This window comes from Oncorhynchus mykiss, chromosome 12, assembly GCF_057628025.1.
Source record: "Oncorhynchus mykiss isolate SJ-2025 chromosome 12, ASM5762802v1, whole genome shotgun sequence".
Lineage (NCBI taxonomy): Eukaryota > Metazoa > Chordata > Actinopteri > Salmoniformes > Salmonidae > Oncorhynchus > Oncorhynchus mykiss.
In genome coordinates, this window is record NC_143033.1 from 87,051,145 (window position 1) to 87,057,433 (window position 6,289).

General features: G+C 49.4%; 1 protein-coding gene across 1 annotated transcript in view; it reads right to left on the reverse strand.

Annotated features, from left to right (window-relative positions):
- kcnt2b (potassium sodium-activated channel subfamily T member 2b) overlaps window positions 1-6,289 on the reverse strand; it is a 95,091-nt gene that overhangs the window by 71,340 nt on the left and 17,462 nt on the right. The window lies entirely within an intron of this gene.

The window sequence follows — 6,289 nt, forward strand, 5'->3', positions numbered from 1 at the left end:
ACTGACCTGAGTGAGCACCAGAGAGACACTGACCTGAGTGAGCACCAGAGAGACACTGACCATCCCCATCACAGCACTGACCTGAGTGAGCACCAGAGAGACACTGACCTCACACTGACCATCCCCATCACAGCACTGACCTGAGTGAGCACCAGAGAGACACTGACCATCCCCATCACAGCACTGACCTGAGTGAGCACCAGAGAGACACTGACCATCCCCATCACAGCACTGACCTGAGTGAGCACCAGAGAGACACTGACCATCCCCATCACAGCACTGACCTGAGTGAGCACCAGAGAGACATTGACCATCCCCATCACAGCACTGACCTGAGTGAGCACCAGAGAGACACTGACCATCCCCATCACAACACTGACCTGAGTGAGCACCAGAGAGACACTGACCATCCCCATCACAGCACTGACCTGAGTGAGCACCAGAGAGACACTGACCATCCCCATCACAGCACTGACCTGAGTGAGCACCAGAGAGACACTGACCATCCCCATCACAGCACTGACCTGAGTGAGCACCAGAGAGACACTGACCATCCCCATCACAGCACTGACCTTAGTGAGCACCAGAGAGACACTGACCATCCCCATCACAACACTGACCTGAGTGAGCACCAGAGAGACACTGACCATCCCCATCACAGCACTGACCTGAGTGAGCACCAGAGAGACACTGACCATCCCCATCACAGCACTGACCTGAGTGAGCACCAGAGAGACACTGACTATCCCCATCACAGCACTGACCTGAGTGAGCACCAGAGAGACACTGACCATCCCCATCACAGCACTGATCTGAGTGAGCACCAGAGAGACACTGACCATCCCCATCACAGCACTGACCTGAGTGAGCACCAGAGAGACACTGACCATCCCCATCACAACACTGACCTGAGTGAGCACCAGAGAGACACTGGCCATCCCCATCACAGCACTGACCTGAGTGAGCACCAGAGAGACACTGACCATCCCCATCACAGCACTGACCTGAGTGAGCACCAGAGAGACACTGGCCATCCCCATCACAGCACTGACCTGAGTGAGCACCAGAGAGACACTGACCATCCCCATCACAGCACTGACCTGAGTGAGCACCAGAGAGACACTGACCATCCCCATCACAGCACTGATCTGAGTGAGCACCAGAGAGACACTGACCATCCCCATCACAGCACTGACCTGAGTGAGCACCAGAGAGACACTGACCATCCCCATCACAGCACTGACCTGAGTGAGCACCAGAGAGACACTGACCTGAGTGAGCACGAGAGAGACACTGACCATCCCCATCACAGCACTGACCTGAGTGAGCACCAGAGAGACACTGACCATCCCCATCACAGCACTGACCTTAGTGAGCACCAGAGAGACACTGACCATCCCCATCACAGCACTGACCTGAGTGAGCACCAGAGAGACACTGACCATCCCCATCATAGCACTGACCTGAGTGAGCACCAGAGAGACACTGACCATCCCCATCACAACACTGATCTGAGTGAGCACCAGAGAGACACTGACCATCCCCATCACAACACTGACCTGAGTGAGCACCAGAGAGACACTGACTATCCCCATCACAGCACTGACCTGAGTGAGCACCAGAGAGACACTGACCATCCCCATCACAGCACTGATCTGAGTGAGCACCAGAGAGACACTGACCATCCCCATCACAGCACTGATCTGAGTGAGCACCAGAGAGACACTGACCATCCCCATCACAACACTGACCTGAGTGAGCACCAGAGAGACACTGACTATCCCCATCACAACACTGACCTGAGTGAGCACCAGAGAGACACTGACCATCCCCATCACAGCACTGACCTGAGTGAGCACCAGAGAGACACTGACCATCCCCATCACAGCACTGACCTGAGTGAGCACCAGAGAGACACTGACCATCCCCATCACAGCACTGACCTGAGTGAGCACCAGAGAGACACTGACCATCCCCATCACAGCACTGACCTGAGTGAGCACCCGAGAGACACTGGCCATCCCCATCACAGCACTACTGACCCATCACAACCTTTATACAGCAGTTAATACAATACAAATCAAATCAAACTTTATTAGTCACATGCGCCGAATACAACAAGTGTAGACATTACCGTGAAATGCTTACTTACAAGCCTTTAACCAACAGTGCAATTCAAGAAGAGTTAAGAAAATATTTACCAAATAAACTAAAGCAAAGAAATTGCAAAAAGTAACACAATAACATAACAATAACGAGGCTATATACTGTACAGGTGGTACCGGTATTGAGTCAGAGAGACACTGACCATCCCCATCACAGCACTGACCTGAGTGAGCACCAGAGAGACACTGACCATCCCCATCACAGCACTGACCTGAGTGAGCACCAGAGAGACACTGACCATCCCCATCACAGCACTGACCTGAGTGAGCACCAGAGAGACACTGACCATCCCCATCACAGCACTGATGGTACAGGTTAGTTGAGGTAAATTGTACATGTAGGTAGGGGTGAAGTGACTATGCATAGATAATAAACAGCGAGTAGCAGCAGAGTACAAAACAAATGGAGGGGGGGGTCAATGTAAATAGTCTGGTGGCCATTTGATTAATTGTTCAGCAGTCTTATGGCTTGGGGGTAGAAGCTGTTAAGGAGCCTTTTGGTCCTAGACTTGGGGCTCCGGTACCATTTGCCGTGCCATAGCAGAGAAAACAGTCTATGACCTGGGTAACTGGAGTCTCTGACAATTTTATGGGCTTGCCTCTGACACCGCCTATTATATATATAATGGGCCGTTCGCACTACCCACTGTAGCACCTTACGGTCAGATGCCGAGCAGTTGACATACCAGGCCGGGATGCAACCGGTCAGGATGCTCTTGTTGGGACAGCTGTATAACTTTTTGAGGATCTAGGGACCCATGCCTAATCTTTTCAGTCTCCTGAGGGGGAAAAGGTTTTGTCGTGCCCTCTTCCCGACTGTTTTGGTGTGCTTGGACCATGTTAGTTTGTTGGTGATGCCAAGGAACTTGAAACTCTCGACCCGCTCCACTACAGCCCCGTCGATGTGAATGGGGGCCTGTTTGGCCCACCTTTTCCTGTAGTCAACGATCAGCTCCTTTGTCTTGCTCACATTGAGGGAGAGGTTGTTGTCCTGGCACCACACTGCCAGTATTCTGACCTCCTCCCTATAGGCTGTCTCATTGTTGTCGGTGATCAGGCCTACCACTGTTGTGTAGTCAGCAAACTTAATGATGGTGTTGGAGTCGTGTTTGGCCACGCAGTCGTGGGTGAACAGGGAGTACAGGAGGGGACTAAGTACACACCCATGAGGGGCCCCAGTGTGGAGGATCAGCGTGGCAGACATGTTGTTCCCTACCCTTACCACCTGGGTGCAGCCTGTCAGGAAGTTCAGGATCCAGTTGCAGAGGGAGGTGTTAAGTCCCAGGGTCCTTAGCTTAGTGATGAGCTTTGTGGGCACTATGGTGTTGAACGCTGAGCTGTAGTCAATGAACAGCATTATCACATAGGTGTTTCTTTTGTCCAGGTGGGAAAGGGCAGTGTTGAGTGCGATTGATATTGCGTCATCTGTGGATCTGTTGGGGCGGTATGCAAGTTGGAGTGGGTCTAGGGTATCCGGGAGGATGCTGTTGATGTGAGCCATGACCAGCCTTAAAAGCACTTCATGGCTACCGATGTGAGGGGCGGTAATCATTTAGGCAGATTCCCTTTGATTCCTTGGGCACAGAGACTATGGTGGTCTGCTTGAAACATGTAGGTATTACAGACTCGGTCAGGGAGAGGTTGAAAATGTCAGTGAAGACACTTGCCTCCTGGTAATCCGTCTGGCCCCGCGGCTTTGTGAATGTTGACGTGTTTAAAGGTCTTGCTCACATCGGCTACCGAGAGCATAATCACACAGTCATCCAGAACAGCTGGTGCTCTCATGCATGCTTCAGTGTTGCTTGCCTCGAAGCGAGCATAAAAGGCTTTTAGCTCGTCTGGTAGGCTCGCGTCACTGGGCAGCTTGTGTCTCGGGTTCCCTTTGTAGTCCGTAATAGTTTTCAAGCCCTGTCACATCCGACGAGTGTCAGAGCAGGTGTAGTAGGATTCAATCTTAATCCTGTATTGACGCTTTGCTTGTTTGATGGTTCGTCTGAGGGCATAGCGGGATTTATTATAAGCATCCGGATTTCTGTCCCGCTCCTTGAAAGTGGCAGCTCTGGCTTCTGGATGGGATATGTAGGTATGGTCACTGTGGGGATGACGTTGTCGATGAGCTTATTGACAATGCCGATGACTGAGGTGGTATACTCCTCAATGCCATTGCATGAATCCCGGGAACATATTCCAAAAAATGCTGGCAAAACAGTCCTGTAGCGTAGCATCCGTGTCATCTGACCACTTCCGTATTGAGCTAATCACTGGTACTTCCTGCTTGAGCCTTTGCTTGTAAGCAGGAATCCATAGATATAATTATGGTCAGATTTGCCAAATGGAGGGCGAGGGAGAGCTGTATATGTGTCTCTGTGTGTGGAGTAAAGGTGGTCTAGAGTTTTTTCCCTCTGGTTGCACATTTAACATGCTGGTAGAAATTTGGTTAAACTGATTTAAGTTTGCCTGCATTAAAGTCCCCGGCCACTAGGAGCGCCGCTTCTAGATGAGCATTTTCTTGTTTGCTTATGGCCTTATAGAGTTGGTTGAGTGCGGCCTTAGTGCCAGCATCAGTCTGTGGTGGTAAATAGACGGCTCCGAATAATATGGATGAGAACTCTTGGTAGATAGTGTGGTATATAGCTTATCTTAAGATACTCACAGGCGAGCAATACCTCAAGACTTCTTTAATGTTATACATTGCGCACAATACAATGGTAGAAAGAGGTAAAAAGGTAGAAATACAAAAGGTAGAACAATTTAACATCCATTTGAATAACTCTGTGTCCTTCCTTGCCGGTTCAAAAGTACATGGAAAAGAGAAAATGAAAAAAGAGGACTCTCTCTCAAAAGATAAGGCCTTTAAAAAGCTGTCACAAATCACACTGATAGTGTGCGATGACAATGACGTGCATTTGAATTCTTTAATTGAGCGATTAAGAGATTTCATTTGTCACCTTACTCCCAATAAACATTCTGTGAGCGGAGATACGCCTGGTGTGTCCCAAGACCCACAATGCATTGATTTAGAAGAACAAAGGTGATAGATAAAGGATTAATGAGTGACTGTTTAAATCAGAGTGGGGAAGTTGAAGAGCAGTCAGAGATGACTTGGAGACACAGGAACAGGCAGACAAAGAGTGCGGCAACAACGCCAATCACACAGCCTACAAATAAGGAGAGAGGAATTCAAATGGGGCGACAGGAGGCAGGGAAATTGCACACCACTATGGCAGCCTAGTCTCACAGTGTTAGGTGTGCTCCACTCTGCTTCCACCATTGAAGGAGAGCCAGGCAGGGGCAACGCGACCCTGACCCAGATACACACTGGGTATTGAAGAAGAGGAAAAGGAGGGTTTCTTTGTGAAAGGAAAAACCCGTTCCCTTTCCTCAACAGGCTATAAGCTGAGAACATGTTGTTTTTCTTTCTATTATTTTTATACAGAACTGAGAATGTATAGTATGTATTCACTGTGAAGAGACAGAACATAATTCATTGTTTTTATCAACACATTCACCAGCTGAACACAGACAATGTTATATCAACACACCACTGTAGACACAGATTCCTCACATCCCCATACTAAAGGTTTTATCAGTCTCAAGGCTCTGGCTATAACACCTCAAGATTCACTCTCTCTTCTGCTCTCTCTCGCTCTCTCTCTCTCTTCTGCTCTCTCTCTCTCTGTCTCTCTCTCTGTCTCTCTCTCTCTCTCTCTCTCTCTCTCTCTCTCTTCTGCTCTCTCTCTCTCTCTCTCTCTCTCTCTTCTGCTCTCTCTCTCTCTCTCTCTCTCTTTGTCTCTCTCTATCTCTCTCTTCTGCTCTCTCTCTCTCTGTCTCTCTCTCTGTCTCTCTCTCTCTCTCGCTCTCTCTCTTCTGCTCTCTCTCTCTCTCTCTCTCTTCTGCTCTCTCTCGCTCTCTCTCTCTCTTCTGCTCTCTCTCTCTCTGTCTCTCTCTCTCTCTCTCTCTCTCTCTCTCTCTCTCTCTCTCTTCTGCTCTCTCTCTCTCTCTCTCTCTCTCTCTCTCTCTCTTCTGCTCTCTCTCTCTCTCTCTTTGTCTCTCTCTCTCTCTCTTTGTCTCTCTCTCTCTCTCTCTTCTGCTCTCTCTCTCTCTTCTGCTCTCTCTCTCTCTCT